The following is a 24,000-nucleotide window of genomic DNA, read 5'->3' on the forward strand; positions in this document are numbered from 1 at the left end:
GCTGGATGGACTGCTCTGTAGCGGATGAGCTTTAAACTGAAGCTGTGCTGGGTGGTTCTGGGTGGTTCTGGGTGGTTCTGGGTGGTTCTGGGTGGTGCTGGGTGGTTCTGGGTGGTTCTGGGTGGTGCTGGGTGGTGCTGGGTGGTTCTGGGTGGTTCTGGGTGGTTCTGGGTAGTGCTGGGTGGTGCTGGGTGGTTCTGGGTGTTACTGGGTGGTGCTGGGTAGTGCTGGGTGGTGCTGGGTGGTTCTGGGTGGTTCTGGGTGGGTCTGGGTGGTGCTGGGTGTTACTGGGTGTTACTGGGTGTTACTGGGTGGTTCTGGGTGTTACTGGGTGGTTCTGGGTGGTTCTGGGTGGTACTGGGTGGTGCTGGGTGGTTCTGGGTGGTTCTGGGTGGTTCTGGGTGGTGCTGGGTGGTTCTGGTGGTTCTGGGTGTTACTGGATGGTTCTGGGTGGTGCTGGGTGGTTCTGGGTGGTTCTGGGTGTTACTGGGTGGTGCTGGGTGGTTCTGGGTGGTTCTGGGTGGTGCTGGGTGGTGTTGAGTGGTGCTGGGTGGTTCTGGGTGGTTCTGGGTGTTACTGGGTGGTGCTGGGTGGTGCTGGGTGGTTCTGGGTGGTGCTGGGCGGTGCTGGGTGGTTCTGGGTGGTGCTGAGTGGTTCTGGGTGGTTCTGGGTGGTGCTGGGTGGTTCTGGGTGGTGCTGGGTGGTGCTGGGTGGTTCTGGGTGGTTCTGGGTGGTTCTGGGTGGTGCTGGGTGGTTCTGGGTGGTTCTGGGTGGTGCTGGGTGGTGCTGGGTGGTTCTGGGTGGTGCTGGGTGGTTCTGGGTGGTTCTGGGTGGTTCTGGGTGGTACTGGGTGGTTCTGGGTGGTGCTGGGTGGTGCTGGGTGGTGCTGGGTGGTTCTGGGTGGTGCTGGGTGGTTCTGGGTGGTGCTGGGTGGTGCTGGGTGGTTCTGGGTGGTTCTGGGTGGTTCTGGGTGGTGCTGGGTGGTGCTGGGTGGTTCTGGGTGGTGCTGGGTGGTGCTGGGTGGTGCTGGGTGGTTCTGGGTGGTGCTGGGTGGTTCTGGGTGGTTCTGGGTGGTGCTGGGTGGTTCTGGGTGGTTCTGGGTGGTTCTGGGTGGTGCTGGGTGGTGCTGGGTGGTGCTGGGTGGTGCTGGGTGGTGCTGGGTGGTTCTGGGTGTTACTGGGTGGTTCTGGGTGGTTCTGGGTGGTGCTGGGTGGTGCTGGGTGGTTCTGGGTGGTGCTGGGTGGTTCTGGGTGTTACTGGGTGGTTCTGGGTGGTTCTGGGTGGTTCTGGGTGGTTCTGGGTGGTGCTGGGTGGTTCTGGGTGGTTCTGGGTGGTTCTGGGTGGTTCTGGGTGGTTCTGGGTGGTGCTGGGTGGTTCTGGGTGGTTCTGTTAGTGGATCTCCTCCACTCAGCGGCTGGTCCTGCTCGGAGGTGGAGTTTGCTCGCTGCTGTCTCAGTTGGACTGTTTTAGCGTTCCACGTTAAAAAGAGCATCATAAATCATAGAAGGTAACAAATGGACTTATGGGTGGAGATAGTGCTGCTCCTCCACCCTCAGAACAAGGAAAGCAAAGGTCAAATGATTAGCCTGGTCTGCCGGCGTGCCTGTAATGCCGGCGCCGAACCTTTGTGTTTCCACGTGCCTCCTCAGCACATGTAGCGCTTGTTAAATACGGAGCGGAGAGATAAATTAATGAAGGTCCTCCTGCCGCCTCGGCCTCTGCATAACCCAGCAGTGATGACGGAGCACAATCCTGGTCGCGCTGGAGCGCCGCCGTAGCACGCCGCTAAGCTACGCGCCGCTTCCCCAAAGTCACTTAGCAGCTCAGCGCTGCATAATTCAACATGGAGGCCCTCCACAGTAACGCGCTGAAGCCAACATGCTAGCTGGGAGATGACAGCTGGTCTGGAGCTGAAAGCTGCTCCTGACAGTCCACTTCCACGGCAACAGGAGGTCCAAGCTCCATTCACGTCGCTGTGTGTGTCAGCTGATGAAACACACACATTTACGTTGTGTTTGAGGACCTGATGAGCGCTCAGGCTGATACAGCGCCCCCTGCTGGGTGTTTATCAGGGTCAGTGATGTGGTGTGGAACGTGTTCCCCTGGAGGCAGCTCTTCCTCCAGACCGATCCACTCCTCAGCTTCTTTGGACCAGGATGACCTGAAGCGCTGCTCGCTGCTTCCGTCCACTGGCTCCCTGTGCATTTTAGAGTCCATTTTAAGGTTCTGTCATTTGTTTTTACGTCCCTGAATGGTCTCCCCCCTCACCTCTGTGAGCTGCTCCGCCCCCACACTCCTGCCCGGTGCCTCAGATCAGCTGATCAGCCCAGGTCCAGGCCTCAGCTCAGAGGGGACAGAGCTCTCTCTGCTGTGGCCCCCCAGCTGTGGGATGAGCTGCCACTGTGCATCGCCCCCCCCCCCCCTCACTGTTTATTTCTAAGAAAGATCTTAAAACACATTTTATTCACTGGCTTTTAACTCAGCCTGAGACTCCGCCCTTGGTGTTTTTAATGTTTATTTAAATGTCTCTTTTTTGTTGTTTGTTTTTTATTTTTTGTTTTTCATGTTTTTAAATTCTTGCACTGATATATTATGTGACTGTGCACAGCACTTTGTGCCCGCTGCAGTTGTTTTTTAAGTGCTACATAAATAAAGTTGAGCTGAGTTGAGTTGAGTTTTCATCCATTCACTCTGACACGGTGAAGCGTTTGTTTCATCACCGCTGGTTCCTTCTGCGGTGTTGGTGAGTTCTACTCTGTTCTGGTTGTTCTCAGACCTGACAGTAAAGGGATTTGTGTGCATCCTAACCCTGATTTATTAAAAAATAAAAATCTCAGATATTCGGATATTTAGTATTCTATTCTATTATTCTATTTTTCTAATCTGAATGGAGCAACTGTGACGGATCTTCTCCTGGTGAAACAGGGCTGTATGGTGGAACAGGTCATGGGTTCATATACTAGCTGGGGCTCTTCAGTGTGCAGTTTGCATGTTCTCTCCTTCTCTACCTGTGTAATTTATTACTGCAGTTGAACCTGAGCAGGTTCTAGCTGAAAGAACCCAAAAACAGCAGCTGTCCAGTGATATTTCCTGACCCTGAAGCACCTGACGCGTTCTATCCATGCTCTAATGACTCAGGGAAGCTAATTTAAAACACAAATTACCCAATAGAAGACAATTTTTAAATCAGGAAATGCAAAGCTCATCAAGTCTGGTCTCTCTCTCTCTCTCTCTCTCTCTCTCTCCTAGTCTTTTCCCTCCCCTCTGTGCCGTCCCTCATTGCTTCCATCTGTCCTCCAGTCCGTCCTCCCTCCCTGTCCCTGTCCCCTGACCGTCTGTGTGCAGGTTGCTGGTGTGTTTCTTGGTTTTTCTCCGTCGTAGATCCGTGGGCTTGATTTGCTCTAATTGGCGCTCTACAAATCAGACGGAATTGAATTGAAAATTGAGTCGGTTTCATGAGCAGCTGAGGACTTAATCCGGAGCCGCTCCGCCCTCCCCGGGCCTCGCCGGAGTTATTTCCTCTGTTCAATCCCCAGCTTATGTCTAATTATTAGCATGGCTGCAGGATGAGAAGCCCAGAGTCAGCAGAAAACAGGCCCGACATCCATCCAGCAGGGCGAGGAAGAGGAAGAGGAAGAGGAAGAGGAAGAGGAAGAGGAAGAGGAAGAGGAAGAGGAGCCTCCTTCCTCCATCGGTTCAACATGGCCTGAACCAGAGCAGAGGGAGGATCCAGGAACCACCCGGTGTTTCTATATAATATCAGTGAAACAACACAAACCACCTGTACAAGGAAAAAGGTAGAACTGATTAAAACTGTCACAAACGTCCACCACCCTAACGGCAGTTATGAAGCTGCAGAGATGTATGCAGCACGGGTAATTCCAGGACTTTACGAGCTGTGTTATTTTAAAGGCCGGACACTTATCGGATTCAGACTGTATTTTCTGGCTGGGGAGCTGTAAAGCAGCTCTTCTGGTCTTAACGGCTGCAGATGTCTGGTCTGGACCGGACAAGGCAGTGTCAGCGTATGCTCAACTGGTGCTGGAGAGGAGAGCACACACACACACACACACACACACACACACACACACACACACACACACACACACACACACACTTTGAGCTGGGTTGTAGTGAGCAGCACTCAAACCTGATTAACACTCAGGGCAGAGCAGCTTATTTTCGCTCCTGTATTTGATTCATGGTCGGCAGCCTGCGAGTCAGAGCAGGGTCACAAAGTCTCCTCATGAGTTATGGGAGTATTTAGCGGTACTAGAGAGCCATTAGCGCCGGCTAATAACCACAGGTGTGTGCATGAGGCCACCCTGTGGGGGGGTTAATTGCGAGTGGGACGGCTCGGGGGGCCGGCAGGAGGCCCGAAAAGAGGCCGGCAGGGGGTCGGAGGTCAGAGACCTGCTGAGGGCAACTTCCTCATAACTCATATCATAATCAGAACACACACACACACACACACACACACACACACACACACACACACACACACACACACACACACACACACACACACAGAGCTGCTCAGTAAAATAAAACAGCATTAAAATAAACTTCACAGAAGGAAACAGAAATGTTGGATCAAACATGTTTGAAGTGCGTTCTGAGTTAAATAATGAAGTCGCCTCTACTGAAAGCATTGAAAGCGTGGGAGCAGATGAACCGGTCGGGGGTAAGCGCACCGCCTCACCCGGACCTGATTCTGACACATTCTAAAAGGAGTTAATGCACAGCTGGCATTAAATAAAACCATGAAGGTTTGCTTTGGTTCCGCCGCCCAGACAGAGCTGATCACAACACACTCCTGCCTGTCTTCACCCTGGAAAATCACCACAGGCCAATCAGAGCTCCCACAAACCAGGCAAACCAATCATGTCATGTTTTAGAAAGAACTGAGTCACATAGATATCACTACACTTCAAAAGACAGAGAGAAGGAACGAGGACGTCGCAGAAACCCCCCCGGACCGCGGGCCTCCACCCAGATTGCAAGCCCCCACCTGGGCCACCACCCAGACTCCCCTCCTCTGAAGCCCTCCACACCCCCACATGGCGTGAGGACAGACTCAGATCCTGCTCAGGCTCACGGACCTTCCTCCAGGTCCTGCCTCTCTCCTGCTGCTGGCACCAAAGTCATGAAACAAACTCATTCCCAGCTTATTACTTACAAATCCAGCCGATTACCAATCAATAGATTTAAATAAGGCTATGCAGATGCTTCTGCAGATACAGCAGACTTCTCAGAGTGATTATTATGAACCAGCGCTGGTCAAAAGCTCCAGGAGTCGGAAAGCTGTGGAATATTCACAGGACCCGTTTCTCCTCTCCTCTCTCAGGACCTTCCTCGCTCCTCCACTTTCTCCTGGTGAAACTCTGTCACATCGTCCAGCTGTGGACTCTGTCGTCCAGCTGTGGACTCCGTCGTCCAGCTGTGGACTCCGCCCTCCTGGAGGGAATCATGGGGTAAATTCCATCATCGGGTCAGAGGAGGAGGACTGGAGTCCAGAAAGAAACGGTGGATTGAAATCAGATGGGAATAATTCCTGCCTTCACTGAAGGAACATTTCTTCTGAACAGGCTGACTGTGAAGAGAGCATCATGATGATTGGTTTAATATTGATAATGATGCTGAATAAAACTACTTATTATCACGTGCTCAGTCAACCAACAGATGGACGCTATTATTGGAACTGATGTGGTTCATTACAGAAGGACATTATGGAGGCATTTGTTTGTTGGAATTTCACTTTTGTTGGTTTGAAAAATTAATTTAATACAATTTAATACATGAGGCTTTTATTGTCTAAACAGACTGAACAAAGAACGAATGAAAACACATCATGGGCGTTTATAGTGAAGAACGTCAGTCTGGAAGACGAGGGGACGGCTGTGTTTGCTGCTCAGCTCTGAAGACGCGAGGCTTTCTCCAGTAACAACGCTGAGGTCCGGATCAGGCTGGCTGTGAGGAACCTGCTCCGGTTCTCCTGAGGGATTCTGGGAGTTCGGCTCAGACAGTCAATGTGAGTTTGAAAATAGCAGAACTGGTATTTTGGTTTGGTCTTCTGGTTCTATACAGGAGAGAGATTATACAATGACGAGACTTGAAGTAATTTTTGTCAGAGATGGTTGAAGAGAGATTCTTTGAGAGAAAACAAACAAATGAGAGTTCCCTCTGGAAACACTGACTCTGTGCTGAAATCTAAATTCTTTCCAGCTTCCGCTGATTATCGTTATGATGTGATTTAGACGCATTACAGAGTGAAGTCAGATAACAGAGTCGAGTTGAACTGTGGGGTTTTGTCTGTGATGGACGGCTGTCCTCTGTTCCCTCTCAGGACTCCAGACATGGAGCATCTGAAGACGAGCCTGTCCTCCATTATCCAGGAAGACATTAGTGGACACAAATGAATTCTCTCGATTTGGTTGGAAACAAAGAGCAGAGATGACGGTGTGTTTATCTGATGGAGCGAGGCTTTGTGTCTCGCAGCGTGTCAGGACAAGACGCTGGATCTATTGTGGAGAGGAGAAGGGAAAGCAGCAGGACGAAATGAGGAGAGCCTCGTCTCTGCTGAGGTGGACACTGTCCTCTCAAACAACACACAGTCATAATAGCAGCTCGCCCGCCTCTAAAAGCATGAGTGTCGTTAAATCAATAATTCATTTACTTTAATGAGATAAGTACTCACAAAACTGATCGCACACGGCCCCATTTAGCCCATCCAGCCAGGCCTAATGCAAGCCTCAACACCACGGCAGCTGCAGCACGGCGGGGACAGACAGGACGAGAGACAGAGAGACAGACAGGCCTAATGCAAGCCTCAACACCACGGCAGCTGCAGCACGGCGGGGACAGACAGGACGAGAGACAGACAGGACGAGAGACAGGCCAGAGACAGCCAGGCCTAATGCAAGCCTCAACACCACGGCAGCTGCAGCACGGCGGGGACAGACAGGACGAGAGACAGAGAGACAGACAGGCCTAATGCAAGCCTCAACACCACGGCAGCTGCAGCACGGCGGGGACAGACAGGACGAGAGACAGACAGAACGAGAGACAGAGAGACAGACAGGACGAGAGACAGAGAGACAGACAGGACGAGAGACAGAGAGACAGACAGGACGAGAGACAGAGAGACAGACAGGCCTAATGCAAACCTCAACACCAGTGCAGCTGCAGCTCGGCAGAGACAGCCAGAGAGACAGGCCGGAGACAAACAGGCCTAGAGACGGGCCGGAGAGAGACAGGCTGAGAGACGGGTGAGCTGGACAGGCTGAGAGCGGCAGGAACAGGGACGGCAGAGAAAAGAAGCAAAGTGGCAGAAAACAAGGAACGCTGCTGAAACGGAAGGACTGAAGGCGAGCTGTGGAAGAACAGTCGTGGCTCTTCATCCTCTCACAAAACTCCAGAACGATTCCTGCTTCAGCAGTGTGGAACCTCCACCTCGTGATGGAACCTCCACCTCATGATGGAACCTCCACCTCATGATGGAACCTCCACCTCATGATGGAACCTCCTCCTCGTGATGGAACCTCCTCCTCGTGATGGAACCTCCTCCTCGTGATGGAACCTTCACCTCGTGATGGAACCTTCACCTCGTGATGGAACCTCCACCTCGTGATGGAACCTTCACCTCGTGATGGAACCTCCACCTCATGATGGAACCTCCTCCTCGTGATGGAACCTCCACCTCATGATGGAACCTCCTCCTCGTGATGGAACCTCCTCCTCGTGATGGAACCTCCTCCTCGTGATGGAACCTTCACCTCGTGATGGAACCTTCACCTCGTGATGGAACCTCCACCTCGTGATGGAACCTTCACCTCGTGATGGAACCTCCACCTCATGATGGAACCTCCTCCTCGTGATGGAACCTCCACCTCATGATGGAACCTCCTCCTCGTGATGGAACCTCCTCCTCGTGATGGAACCTCCACCTCATGATGGAACCTCCACCTCGTGATGGAACCTCCACCTCATGATGGAACCTTCACCTCATGATGGAACCTTCACCTCATGATGGAACCTCCTCCTCGTGATAGAACCTCCACCTCATGATGGAACCTCCACCTCATGATGGAACCTCCACCTCATGATAGAACCTTCACCTCATGATAGAACCTCCACCTCATGATGGAACCTCCACCTCATGATAGAACCTTCACCTCATGATAGAACCTCCACCTCATGATAGAACCTTCACCTCATGATAGAACCTCCACCTCATGATGGAACCTCCACCTCATGATAGAACCTTCACCTCATGATAGAACCTCCACCTCATGATAGAACCTTCACCTCATGATAGAACCTCCACCTCATGATGGAACCTCCTCCTCACGGTAGATCCTCCTCCTCACGGTAGATCCTCCTCCTCACGGTAGATCCTCCTCCTCACGGTAGATCCTCCTCACGGTAGATCCTCCTCACGGTAGATCCTCCTCCTCACGGTAGATCCTCCTCCTCACGGTAGATCCTCCTCCTCACGGTAGATCCTCCTCACGGTAGATCCTCCTCACGGTAGATCCTCTTCCTCACGGTAGATCCTCCTCCTCAAGGTAGATCCTCCTCACGGTAGATCCTCCTCCTCACGGTAGATCCTCCTCCTCACGGTAGAGCCTCCTCACGGTAGATCCTCCTCACGGTAGATCCTCCTCACGGTAGATCCTCCTCACGGTAGATCCTCCTCACGGTAGATCCTCCTCCTCACGGTAGATCCTCCTCACGGTAGATCCTCCTCACGGTAGATCCTCCTCACGGTAGATCCTCCTCACGGTAGATCCTCCTCCTCACGGTAGATCCTCCTCACGGTAGATCCTCCTCACGGTAGATCCTCCTCCTCACGGTAGATCCTCCTCCTCACGGTAGATCCTCCTCACGGTAGATCCTCCTCACGGTAGATCCTCCTCCTCACGGTAGATCCTCCTCACGGTAGATCCTCCTCCTCACGGTAGATCCTCCTCACGGTAGATCCTCCTCACGGTAGATCCTCTTCCTCACGGTAGATCCTCCTCCTCACGGTAGATCCTCTTCCTCACGGTAGATCCTCCTCCTCACGTCGGTCTCCATCCTGCTCAGTCAAGGTCTGAGGACTGTCTCTGTGTTCAGTGGTTCTGAGACCTGATGGTTCTCTGAAGGGTCTCTGATAAACCTCTGGGTCATATTGGAGGACATGTTGATCCCATACAGAGTTCTCCTGGTCCTGGTCTTGGTCCTGGTCTTGGCCCTGGTCCTGGTCCTGGTCCTGCTCAGATGGACAGGAGGAACGCTGTTTTCCTCCAGAGTCAGACTCCCTCATTCACTCAGTGAACAGAGTCAGAGTTGCCAGACATCTCCAGTCAGATCCGGGACTCTGCCACCACTGACCGGTTGAATCCTTTGGCTGCCTCAGGCCCTTGAGCAGGACACTGAACCTCAGACCGGTCCCAGTGGATGGACGGAGCTTCCTGCATGGCGGCTGTCTCCACTGCTGTTTGAATGGGTGAATGTGACTGTGTGAAGGTAGGATCACAGGTGAGACCAATCCCTGGCTCAGAGCAGTCGTCCTGTTTGGGTCAGCTGAACGCTGCTGATGAAGGGACATTTCAACTCAGACATCGGTTTAAAGGGTTTCCTCTTAATTGGAAATGGGAATATAAGAGTTGAAGGAAAAAAAAAACCATCACCGTTCATTTATAACAATAAAACTGGAGTTTGATACATGAGAGCCTCACATTCCCAAAATAAAAGGCTCTATTAAAGAGCTCCACTCAGACCTAATGTGCAGGAAAAAGCACAATTAGTCTGATAAAGTGGAGGCTGTACAGCAGATAAATGTCTGCAGGCCATACATTACCCTACACACACACTGAACAGCATTTCTCCTTCAAACACCCTAGATATGATTAGTTCACAACATTTCTAATTACACAAACAGTTTTAGTCCCATTTTGATAAAATCAGAAGGAATCGTTCCCTGAAGCTTCGTGGCAGGCTTTAAAAATGACCTCTTCATTTTGTATGTTGAGCAGGGCTTTTCAGCGCCTCATAGCTCATCCGGAGTGTCAGTGAGCAAGTAATGGATGCAGCTCTGCACCGACAGCCAGACCCCCACAACACACACCCAGCAGTCCGCCACCTCACACAACACACACCGACAGCCAGACCCCCACAACACACACCCAGCAGTCTGCCACCTCACACAACACACACTGAGCAGTCCGGCCACCTCACACAACACACACCGACAGCCAGACCCCCACAACACACACCCAGCAGTCCGCCACCTCACAACACACACCCAGCAGTCCGCCACCTCACACAACACACACCCAGCAGTCCGCCACCTCACACAACACACACCCAGCAGTCTGCCACCTCACACAACACACACCCAGCAGTCTGCCCACCTCACAACACACACCCAGCAGTCTGCCCACCTCACAACACACACCCAGCAGTCCGCCACCTCACAACACACACCCAGCTGTCCGGCCACCTCACACTCTACACATCCAGGGTTCAATTCCTCCGTGGCAACAGCTGAAAACGATCAACGAACCCAGCGGCCTCCAAGCTTTCCACCTGATGTAGAGAACAACCGGAAAGGAGGTACTCAAATTCAAACTAAATCTGCTTTCTAATATCACATTTCTCAGTCTTCAGTACAGCAAAGTTCTTGGGTTCTTCAGGTTTTGAAGTGACTGAGATATTGAAAACTTGTGATTCTGCATGAGCCAGACCTGCAGCAGGAGCCGCTCTGTCTTTACCTTCTCACCCGGATCGCTGTGCTGATCCTGTTTAATGCTGAAGCAGTTTCTGCACAGACATTAAAAAGCTTTCGTCTGCTATTCCAGTGCTTTAAAAGACATTTTCACAGACTGGCGTTTGACTTCAACACATCCACACTCTGTCCAGACCAACAGCAGCTCATGTTTGGAAAAAGAAGGGCAGAAAGTGTGAGGGGCAACGGTTGACCACCCAGGATGGCAATTATCTCCAACAACCTGCAGCTGCAATAAAGTGGAGAAGAAGAAGAGCTGGAAGAAACCTGCAGCCATTAACATGCTGATTTCGCTCATTAAGCCTCGTCTGCTGCTTTCATTCTCTGGCATCAATACACCCCGTTCAATCTATATAGTCTATTACAGCGGTGTCAGAAATAAGGCCCGTGGGCTAAAACCGGCCCTCAAGAGGCTCGAATTTCACCCGTTAAAAAAATAAACAAATAGTAAAATTACCAGAGAAAACACGGGTTCTCCACCTTGAGAACTCTGACAGCTGAGACTGACCTCTGGCTGATTCTCTCTGCATAACCTGATCAGGATGAAGCTCTCAGAGTCTGGACACACCTTCTCTGAGTTCTTCATGAGCTTCAGCTCCTCCACGTCCCAAACGGACGTCAATACAAAGTTTATTTCTTTTGGAAACGCCGGCAGCCAAAGTACAACACGGATCAATAGGAGCGCCATCCTGAAGCTGCAGGGAGCCAATGAGAAGCTCGTGTGTCTGCGGAGATCTGCAGCCGTCCGCCGAAGCCTCCTCCATCAGCGCCGGCTGTCAGCGCTGAGGCCACGTGATTCACGGCGCCTCGGCGGAGGGATCAGCGGCGGAGGACGATGTGAGCGGACTGATAAAACACCGAGGCCTCTGACTGATGAGGCTGGTCCTGGATCTGTCGCCGGCGCTCTCACATGAAGGCTGCATGTTTCCCTGTCGTCACGCCGCCTCACGCTTCCTCCGCTGACTGATGGATGCCGCTCCCCAACTGATGAAGACTTTAGGAAGATTGAGTGGAGAATAATAAGAGGAGTTTTTCACCGAGGTGTCAAACGGCGGCCGTCAGGACGGTGATTCACCGTTTCCACGGTGTGTTTAGCAATGAGTTAACACATCATGTAACCAGAGCCAGTGACTCAGGAAATACAGAGAGCCACATAAATCCTCCTCATACAGGACAGCGTCGGGGGGGACGGAGCTAAGCCAGAAAATTAGAAGACTTCTCAGTCCGGAGACGAAACCTCTGAAAAGACTGAGAGAGAAAGGGAAATGCTTTTAAAGGTGGTGGTGAGCTGGGCTCCAGTCCCCGATGGACGCTGGCTAACATGATGCTAATGTCCAGGCTGGAATATCAAACCGCTCAGGTTAGCAACACGGCTGAGCGTTTTCACAACTTTTCCCCTTGAAAAATGAAATGAGATCAAATAAAATGAAATGAAATGAAATGAATGTATTTCTTTGTTTGTTGTATTTGTTCTTTCTTCCGTCTGGATCAGCTCTGAATGTTTTTGCAGTTTTACTGATTGAAGCTTTTTTTTTCATGTAGCTCACATTTAGCTCTTTTCTCATGACTTCCTGGTTGTTTTCTTATTTCTGTGCACGTGTCAAACGTGGCTTTGAGTCAGAACCCTTCTCTGCTTTAGATCACAGAGGTGAAACTCAACGTAGCAGGAGTGAAAACATGACTTTATTCTGGAGAGCGGGCAGACAGCTTCCTGCTCCGGCGGCCAGCCGGCTGGACGAGCTCCACTGAGGAGGCGACCTTCAGGACTCCTGGCCGGCTGCAGCGCCAACAGCTGACTGGGGGAAATCTTTATCTGAGGTAATTAAGACTGAGCCTCAGAGTTTATTTCTGATCAGTCTGAAACGATATGATTGTGTCAGAGAAGGAAAACAAGCGTCCCCGTCCCATCAGCTGATGATCAGGACAAGCGTCAACAGATCCGACTGTCAGGCTGTCCTCTGGAGGGACGCCCTGACTGCTCCTGTCCTCATGGAGCAGCATCACAGTGTGACAGGTGTGTCCTGGACTGACACTGTAGATCCAGCAGTGGACGACTTCACGGTGGAAAACAGGAAATGGAAACACTGGACCGACGGCAGGAAGCTTCTGGACAGGAAGTGACCATTCAGGTCCAAACTGTGTTACTGCGGACAGAAGAGACTCAAACCTCTCCCTCCTCTTTCCCTCATCCTCACGCCACTCGACTGAGAGCGTGTGTGTGTGTGTGTGTGTGCAGTTGGCATGAAACGGCCATGACTCACAGCTAAAGAACGAAACCTGAGGTACCCACTGTGGAGGCTGTCAGACTTCAATCTCTTTCTATCCCTCACACACACACACACACACACACACACACACACACACACAGGTTTTCACACCGTCAGGGACCTATTGCTGTGGGGTAGTGGAGTGTAGTAAAATATTCAACAGGTTTTGATACCTCCTCTCTCTCTCTCTCTCTCTCTCTCTCTCTCTCTCTCTCTCTCTCTCTCTCTCTCTCTCCCTCTCTCTCTCTTTTGCTCTCTCTCTCTCTCTTCATTGCTATGTGTCTGGAAGAAGACATCTCACACACAAGGAGAGATGGATTTGAGTTCAGTCTACCTTCACAGAGGGACATAGTGCAATGTATGCAGAGGGTGCACACACACACACACACACACACACACACACACACACACACACACACACACACACACACACATACACACACACACAAATGGAAGAGGTATGGAGGCTTCTTGCGCTGTTCAATATTATAGATGTCCATTTCACACTCTGCCGTCTGAACTCCTTTTACATGGTTGAGGTGTTTTCTGATGGCCATGTCCACTATGTGTGTGTGTGTGTGTGTGTGTGTGTGTGTGTGTGTGTGTCTGTCTGTGTGTATGTAGAGAGATATAAAGCTAGCTGAAGGTACCTTCTTAAATAGCCCCAAAAGGACTGTGTCATTGATTTTACATATGAAACCATCACGGCTGATGAAAAGGCATTTAGTGTGTCAAGTGTGTGTGTGTGTGTGTGTGTGTGTGTGTGTGTGTGTGTGTGTGTGGCAGGGAGCAGACCTCTGCTAGGTGTTGTAGAGCTCCCCTGAGGCAGCGTTATAATGAGTCACCTGTTTAACACCAGGCTGCATATCTAATCCATCATCCATACCGAGTGTGGCTGTGTAAACATGGCCTGGTCGTCACGTTTAATGAACAACACACACTAACCGAGTCCCCACACCTCAACCACATCTCACATTCTCCATCGGCGTCCGTGGAGCAGGAGATTTCACCCTGCCGACACTTGTGTAATGAGAGAAACACTGAGGAGTGTTTAAAGAATCAAATGTCCTGAGCATAACGACGACGCTGCTCCCATTAGGATATGAGCAGGAAGCTTTTCAACTGAAAAGCTCTGGATTGTGGATATGGGTCAGTCTCTGGTCTGCAGTGAGGAGGAGTCCACCTCGGTGGGATTGCACATCACTCATCAAACCCTTCAAACCAACACTCACAGCAGACATTTGCTTCTATTTTTTGTACTCCAGGCCACTGCTTGGTTTTTTTGTCTTGAATATCATACATGAAGTATCTCTCGCTCCAACTCTACGATGCAAAGCCTCGAGCCGTACTTATTCTTAGTGCATCAGGGTCAAAGGGCAAAACTCCCTTTTCAGACAGACGATTTACACAACGGCTCAGAACCAGTTTCAATCACATGAGCTTTCATGTAGCAATGAAAGACATGAGGAGACAATGTGGTGTCCACAGAATGTGGTGTCCACCACGTGTCCAGAAAATGAGCCAAACGCACCACATGCCACAACTACACCCAAAAAAACAACCTGTGCAACAGTCTACAAATGTCAGCACATGAAAAACCAGAGTATTCACGGTGAAGCCTTCCTGTTGGAGCCTGCAGCACCACCACGGCTCCCAGCTGTGGAGAAAGGGCCTCGGCGTCGCTCTGACACATTCAACACAGAAGCAAATCAACCGACGTCTGAAATGGACTGGATCAGCACCTTGGAAACAGCCGGATCGTTCACTGAAACCTTTTCTTTTAGTTTGCTGTCAGACCGCTTTTCATTGTCGTCTTAGTCGTTGACAAATCTATAGATACTGATTTGATTCTGTCAGCACCACAAACGCCACCAAGACGAGTTTCAATGGAGCCACTCAGAGGTCAGAGGTCGGGATGAGAGCTGCAGTGAAGTGGACTGCATTGAAAAGAGAAGACGGAGACTGTAAAAGACTCGATCAGTGCTGCGCTGACCTCAGCTGGACCCGGGGACTGCAGATCTACAGTCTGAGGACGCTCACACCGTGTGTGTGTGTGTGTGTGAGAGAGAGAGACAGAGACAGAGAGAGAGAGACAGCAGTAACATGCAGTAGCACGGCTCCTCTTCAGGATGTGACACCTTCATCGTCTCCTTGTTTTCATGTTTTTTCTGCTCAATGAGCGACGGAAGCGAACGCTGACAGAAAGGCGTGTGCGTGAACGTACGTGCTTTAGGAGATTAGATGGCTTCCCTGCAGTTCTTTCCTTCCTTTTTGCAGTTTGCAGGCAGGAAGGCAGGCAGGGCCAGCAGAAAAGAGAAAATCGATGCTTAGTGTCTCAATGAATGTGGCGAGTGCTGGATTGATTGCGACTCTAAATTGGGTCAACAGGATTGTCTATTTAAAGGGCAAGACCCCTTAATCATCGTTTTAGCTGAGATAGACTCTCAGCCATGCACTGCTCCTTCACTATAATGCTGTTATCCAGACCTCAATGCAAAGAGACAAAGCTCACACCGCAGAGGAACCTCCAGATGTGGATCCACAGTGAAGAACAGTGAGCGTGACATGAGGAGACGGACGCTTCAGGGATGGACGGATCACTCACCGGTCCTTCAGCTGGACTGGAAACACAGAGCCAGCGGTGGGACAACATTCAGTGAAGTGTTCCAGATCATTCTGAATGAAGGCAGCTTTGAGGCACCTGTCCTCAGACTCCCAGACTTCCTGTCGTCTCAGTGATCAGATGAAACGGGCTGAAGGTCTGCTGTGAACTTGAGTAGATCATGACCGAATGCTGCTCTTCAGGCCACTTTCCAGGATCGCTGGACCAGACTGGAGCCTCCGGTAGGCCGGTGTTGGCCCACGGGCCGTCGGTTTGACACCCTTCCCCCAGTGTTGCACATGAAGCCGCCCCCTGACCTTTACCCTCCATGATGTTCAAGGTGCATTGATTGTAGAAATATGGTAAGGCCATTACCAGACCTATTTATTTAGTTTGTGAAATGGCTTTCCGTAACAGCCCCCCCAGAGAGCGCACAAACAGCCGTTTCAGCAGCTTTCCCACCATCGCCTCCAGGCTTCATGTTAGAGTGTGTAGACAGAGCCGTGTGTGTGTCCGGGCGTGTCGAGCGCCGCAGTCAGACCTGGTCTATATGGAGCCGCTGGAATATTTTCTCGCACAGCTCATCAGGGTGGGTTTCTCTGCTCCATCATGCCATTGTTCTGTTTCCTCCACCGCTGCTTCCCCCGGTCCCAGCGTGCACCGGTGTTTTATTCATTGTGGGCTCTAATTTGAAGCCACTGGAGCCCAGTGTCTACATTATACCAGATCAATTAATTGAAACGTTCATTAACTGATACGTTGATTAATGGCTGTGTTTTTCATGGCCAAGCTGACATATAATCAGAGGCTGGATATAAAGTGGAACCACCAGAGCTGCAAAACCAGCCCACACTGCACTGTGTGTGTGTGTGTGTGTGTGTGTGTGTGTGTGTGTGTGTGTGTGTGTGTGTGTGAACCCTCTGCATCATTGTCTGTAAAGACAGACACCTTCAGATTCTGGCTTAAATGAACCCAGAGATGAATGTTTCTGAAGAAAAAGATATGATACAAAGGGAACGAAGAGGTAAAACGAGCAAAGATATTTACAATGAAACACAGGGTGAGAGGTTAACGGATAACTGAATCTATCAGCACATCTTCTTCCTACAGTCCACAGTATGAGAGCAGGGCCTGAGCCATATGGATTTGTTGGAGATGGATTTTGTATTTGATGGTTTATATGTTACAAGGATATAAATTAAACAGATGAGATTTGACTATTTTCAGATACTTTTATAAATCAGATACTGTGTGGAAGAAGCAGCATATGAAGAATCTGAACTGAAAATAAATACATAAATATAATCAGCAAAGAGGCAGTAAAGATCTGAGGGATTAAATAATCATGCAAAGCCTACATGATATGAAATATGTCCAACACAGGCTATCTGTGTTCTGCTCGCAGAATATGTTCAAATACAAACAGTAAAATCAGAATAAAACGTGAAATTCCACCATAATACATTAACTTTGTATCCCACCTTTATCAGGATTACAAGTACACAGAGTTGACTAACATTTCTTGTTTAATCTTCATTCTTACTCTTCACCTGACATTCTGGCAATAAAACACTTCAAACACTGAATCTCAAAAAGAAGCTAAATATTGGCCCAACCAGATCAATGAGTGAACCTTCTGATGATCAGACTTTATTTCTAGAGCGTTATCACTGCTGTCATTAAGCCACACACACTGGCTGCTGCAGCGCTGATAATCCTGCTCCTGATAATGATGTGCACACAAATGTTTCTGCTCCAGCAGGATAAATGAAGACGAGTGAAGTTGAACAGCGGCGGGCTGGAGCGCAGATAAATGAAGATAAAGCGTCTTCATTGGCATCGCGCATTACTTGGTAAAAGGTGCTTTGACTTTGAACTCGTCGCTGTGAGGATGTAAGCTAATAAATGCTCCGCTCCTCACCTCATAAATCAGACGGAGTTGTCAACAATTGCAGAGAGACTCCATAATGTACCGTTAAATGAGGTGTGCTGCGTGCGTTACCTGGGACAATGCAGCAGAGGCTCGGTAGTGATTTGTTAGCTTTCTCGCCTAATTATTTGATGATGCAGTTGCTGAAAATCACACATGTGGAGGCACATGCAAACACACACAAACACACACAAACACACACAAACACACACACAAACAGCTCTGCTGCATGAGAGTCCACAGCAGCGGCAGGCCGACTCCGGCTTGATGAGGCGCAGATGAAGTCAATCAGAGCGCCATCGATGGGGAATACCACTGCACGTGTGTGTGTGTGTGTGTGTGTGTGTGTGTGTGTGTGTGTGTGTGTGTGTGTGTGTGTGTGTGCGTGCGTGCGTGTGCGTTCTCGTATTTCTATCCTTGTTGGGGCCAAATGTCCCCACAAGGATAGCAAAACGTGGAACGACGTGCCTTGTGGGACCTTTTTCCGGTCCTAAGTAGGAGAAACAGTGTTTTCTTGACCATGTTGTTGTTACTGAAAAAAGTAAAAGTGCAAAAACATTTCTTTAGGGTGAGCGTGTGTGTGTGTGTGTGTGTGTGTGTGTGTGTGTGTGTGTGTGTGTGTGTGTGTGTGTGTGTGTATTATCAGATTACATTAACATTTTTCAAAGCACTCTGGGAATTCTGAGTCATCAAGTATGAAAGTACAAACAGATGAAGAACCAGACAACACACACAAAGACACACACACACACACACACACACACACACACACACACACACACACACACACACACACACACACACACATACACACACACACACATACACACACACACACACACACACACACACACATACACACACACACACATACACACACACACACACACACACACACACATACACACACACACACACACACACACACACACACTTGTGCACATCACATGAGTCCGTCCTCACCACATGCTGGGATGTAACGACACAATCCTCCGACTGCACAGAGTCAAGGTTTTGGTAAGAATCCATTAGTTATCTATTGTTCCTTCCCTAACAGAGAGGATGCTGGGTACACGGCTTCTTCACACTGTCAGAGAGGAATAGGACGACACGGTGAGAGACAGACAGCTGCAGTCCAAACTATACATACACACATGTTTCATTCCAGCCTGACAGCTGTGGCTGCCTTCTAAAGGAGGAGGAAGGTCCTCTGTGCACGGCGTGTGTGAGGCACGGCGTGTGTGTGTGAGGCACGGCGTGTGTGTGTGAGGCACGGCGTGTGTGTGTGAGGCACGGCGTGTGTGTGTGAGGCACGGCGTGTGTGTGTGAGGCACGGTGTGTGTGTGTGAGACACGGCGTGTGTGAGGCACGGTGTGTGTGTGTGAGGCACGGCATGTGTGTGTGAGGCACGGTGTGTGTGAGGCACGGTGTGTGTGTGTGAGGCACGGTGTGTGTGAGGCACGGTGTGTGTGAGGCACGGTGTGTGTGTGTGAGGCACGGTGTGTGTGTGTGAGGCACGGCGTGTGTGAGGCACGGTGTGTGTGTGAGGCACGGTGTGTGTGTGTGTGAGACACGGCGTGTGTGAGGCACGGTGTGTGTGTGTGAGGCACGGCGTATGTGAGGCACGACATGTGTGTGTGAGGCACGGTGTGTGTGTGTGAGGCACGGTGTGTGTGTGTGAGGCACGGCGTGTGTGTGAGGCACGGCGTGTGTGAGGCACGGCGTGTGTGTGAGGCACGGCGTGTGTGAGGCACGGCGTGTGTGTGAGGCACGGTGTGTGTGTGTGAGGCACGGCGTGTGTGAGGCACGGCGTGTGTGTGTGAGACACGGCGTGTGTGAGGCACGGTGTGTGTGTGTGTGTGAAGCACGGTGTGTGTGTGTGAGGCACGGCGTGTGTGTGTGAGGCACGGTGTGTGTGAGGCACGGTGTGTGTGTGTGAGGCACGGCGTGTGTGTGTGAGACACGGTGTGTGTGAGGCACAGTGTGTGTGTGTGTGAGGCACGGTGTGTGTGAGGCACAGTGTGTGTGTGTGTGAGGCACGGTGTGTGTGAGGCACAGTGTGTGTGAGGCACAGTGTGTGTGTGTGTGAGGCACGGTGTGTGTGAGGCACAGTGTGTGTGTGTGTGAGGCACGTTGTGTGTGAGGCACAGTGTGTGTGTGTGTGTGAGGCACGGCGTGTGTGTGTGAGGCACGGCGTGTGTGTGTGAGGCACGGTGTGTGTGTGTGAGGCACGGTGTGTGTGAGGCACGGTGTGTGTGAGGCACGGCGTGTGTGTGTGAGGCACGGCGTGTGTGTGTGAGGCACGGCGTGTGTGTGTGAGGCACGGCGTGTGTGTGTGAGGCACGGTGTGTGTGAGGCACGGTGTGTGTGAGGCAATTAGACCGACGTGACCGTCCTCAGGGACGCTGGGGATCAGAATGACTCGATCAGGGATGCATAGTGATGGAGAGGAAGGGGAGGGAGGTGAATGAACCGATGGATGGGTGGGTGGGTGGATGGATGGATGGATGGATGGATGGGTGGATGGATGGATGGATGGGTGGATGGATGGATGGATGGGCGGATGGATGGATGGGTGGGTGGTAGTGCTGGTCTGACGAGCTTCAATGGACTTGAATGGAAAGATGGGTGTCAACTGTGAGGACAGGTGACCTGATTGGGGGAACCGAAGGAACCTCCTGCTGACGAACGGCCCGGTGAGCAGGTCCTGATGGAGGCGGTGACCAGATAACTCCGCTCAACACTGCTCTCGCCTGGCACACACACGGAAAACACCGCCTCCACAGCAGACTCTCTGCTTCCTCCCGTCCCGGCGTCTCCTTCTGCTGCCTCGCCAGCCTCACACCAACACGCCACACGCCGGACCGGACGAGGTCCAGAGTGAAGTGTGCTGAATTTCGTGCTGACACATTTTACCTGTGATCAGATGAGAACAACAGGCTGACTGACACCCCGAGCAAACCGCCGGGTTCAAACCCGGGCTTCGAGAGCTTCAGCAAGCCATGGAGTGATGGGACGGAGCCTCCACGAGGACCAAGTGAACCGTGTCGCTGCTGTTTTAGAATGACCTGCAGCAAAGTCAGATTCTCAAAATTCATTCATTCAGTAGTGAGTTCATGGAAACATTCATTTTCATGGTCATGACAGAAGGAGCCACGCCGGTCCGAGGACTCCATATGGACAGCGGGAGAGGAATAGTAGATCTGCAGTGAAAATTAGAGGATTTAAGAAGGAGTGTTCTTGTACAAGTCATGAGCAGCCAGGTGAGGAAGCAGCAGCTTCTCCCTGAAGGAACTATTCATTCATTCATTCATTCATTCCTATTAAACATTTTGAAAACAGACATAACCACAAAGAAACCGTTTTCAGACGCTATAAGTCACACTGTATAAAGTACAGCCATCTGTTCGCCTGGATTTCTCTCAGTATTTTCTGTGATCTGGTTCACTTCCAGATGATGAAGGTCAACGTGCTAAATCCACCGTGCGTAACTGATCCATCAGCCTCGACGCTCGGCGCTTCCTGTTAGCTCATCAGCCTCCACATGGCTTTTTATTCATGCAAACAGCTATTCCAGCTCAGGGTCCTGAGTTTTCTTCTGAGTTTGACACTTTGTGAGAGGTTCAGTTTCCTCTCGCATTCGTATTCTGACATGAGGTCGGCTTGTTTTTGGCCACCGTCAGAGAAACGGGACTGTTACGTGTTTCACACGGTGTTTTCTCTACAGTGTCCTCCTCCGTCCACCCACAGCAGGGCTGCTCCGTGCTCAGCAGACACCCTCCTGCTCAGGGTGGATTTAAAGTTGGTGCTTCAGTCCTGCGCTTGTATTCACTATGCTGGTTCATCTGAAGAGTCTGCTCATGTGTTCACTTGTGTTGTGAATTACCACGTATTGTCGTGTCATTGTATACACTGTCGAATACTCATCGTATGTTTATACTGAGTCTCCTGAACTCTGCAAATTGTGTTCTTCTCCAGATCAGTCTGATCGTGTTTACATCTTATACCATCGTGGACAGTCGATGGACTGAATGCATTAAAAAGGTGTCTCTACGACAGTGTATCCATGCCTGTTCGCAGCCCGGTGGGAACAAGGGTTTGTACCACACTGTTTCTGCTCATCCTGTCATTTTCTTGAGATTTAGTGATAGAATCATGGCCTTGTGCTCACGTGTGCCGTTTGTGCTGAAAAGCTGATATCCCACAGCGTGAGGACTGAAGCAGCTCAGGGCTGAAGAGGAAGGGTGGTCCTCTACGATCCCAAAGCCTGGTTCATGCGGACATGTGGTATGCCTCTAGAACAGTGTACGGACAGAGAAGGCCACTTCACCTTCCTGGGCTCCAGGATCCACCAACACACTCTGTTCAGAGGGAAATTAAAGAAAATGTTCAATGAAATTAATGTGAGCGGCGCTCTGGCTGCTGAACCACGTCCTGAGAATTCCTCATGTTCCAGAGTAATCATACATGTTCAAGAGAGCAGTGAACCACATCTCTCTCTCTCTCTCTCACACACACACACACACACACACACACACACACACACACACACACACACACACTTTGAGCTGTGTGTGTGTGTGAAGTGTGAAGAAGAGCTGGAAGAAGACAAAGAAGGCTGAGTTGAACAGAGACAAGCAGTGATTTAAATGCATCCAACACGAGGAGCACTATTTCTTCACACTGTGTCTAAACAGCAGAGTTTAAAATGGAATTTCTTCTAATTCCGTCTCTTTTCCCACCCGGACTCAAACAATGCGTCCTGATGCTGCGCTCCCTCGGGGGACTCCAATAGGAATCTAATTAACTAAGATCAATATTAACACCATCTCACTCGCTCTCGCTCTGCTTACATATATTTTCCATACCAGCATTTCTGTTCCATGTGCGCACAAACAGGACAGAGGCCCGCGAGCTTCTGAGCAGAACAGTCCTTTTTGTTCTTAGCTTTCCTGTAGAGCGACGTTATCTTCTAAAGGCGCCTCACAGTGACTAACACACCTGTAGAGCCTTCAGGTGACAGACCTTTGATTCACGGGCCTGGGACAGCTACTCTGTAGGGCCGGGCGGTATGGCAAAAAATTCATATCACGGTTTTTTAAAAAATCATACCGGTTTCACGGTATTTGACTGTATTTTTTTTTCATGCAAAAGTGCAGTGTTTCCTGCAGGATAAAAGTTTGGCCAGGGGGGAACGAGTGGGGGGGGGAAGACCAGCGTTGCCGAGAGTTAACGAGCAGGGGGGTGGGTGGAGGGGGGGGGGAGCAATGCCGAGCAGTGCGCTCCATGTGAGCTATAAAACGCGGCGCTATATATATATATATATTTTTTCCTGTCCGTTGTCCGGGCGCTGCAGAATTTAGCGCAGGCGGAGCGCCCGGACTGAAAAGGTCTGGCGGAAACCCTGAAGTGTTGTTACACACATTTTCTTCTAATAAGAAAATAATTACTGCAGTTGATTGGCTGTAAAGAGCCCATTTTACTGTCATAAGGACTGTATCATGTTTTTTTCATGTCCAGATTGCGTGATTGCGATCGTTATCTCGACCCGCCGCTTGTTCTTTAGTTTTTTGTTTATATGCAGTCCCTTTAGCGAACGCATCTTGAATGGACGTCTGACTGCTGCTTGTTTCGTGTTTTCGGCTAAGGTGGTGATCAAATTGCTAGCGTTAGCACCGCCAGCTACCACTTTTGCTCGACAGCATTTGCAAAAGATAGTTGTTTGGTCCATGTCCGACCTTTTAAAGCCGAAGAACTTCCAAACCACAGACGTGGCTCCTCTTCTTGGTATTAGTTCCTCTGGGTAACTTTGAGAACTCTCACTGTCAGAAATTCTCAGCTCAAAATACACGCTGTGTTGTTGGTGTGCAGCAGTGAAATGGGTCCCCGCTGAAACACTTTACTGCCGCGCACGTTATTTGGGCTGTTCACCGGTGTTGCGGTATATGAAAAATTCATATCATAAAGAAAATAAAGACCGGTATTCGGTACAAACCGGTACCGCACAGGCCTACTACTCTGGTTTCTTTATTTCCTTTCCATCCTTTAAGTGTTTGGTCATCAGTCCAGTAATTTGAAAGAGTTTGAGACACAAAACCATCCAGTACAAACAACTCCAGGACAGGCTGAGCACTGACGTCATGCTGGGAGTGTCTGCATGCGGACATTCATGATGAGGACAGAAGCCAGCGAGCTCTGGCCAGCCGCCTCAGAGCTCCAGGCTATCTGGCACTGGGAGTAGAAGTCATTTCTGCTCCACATGTGATACATTTGCTGGCCTGGTCGCAGGGCCAACACATAGAGCCCGGAGAACCCGGGGAGAACGTGCAAACTTCCCTGCTGGTGTTTGAACCCTGGACCTTCTTGCTGTGAGGTAGCAGTGCTAATCACTCACCACCATGCAGCACATGGCAGAACATGTGAACTGCTC

This window comes from Salarias fasciatus, chromosome 8 (genome assembly GCF_902148845.1).
Source record: "Salarias fasciatus chromosome 8, fSalaFa1.1, whole genome shotgun sequence".
NCBI lineage: Eukaryota > Metazoa > Chordata > Actinopteri > Blenniiformes > Blenniidae > Salarias > Salarias fasciatus.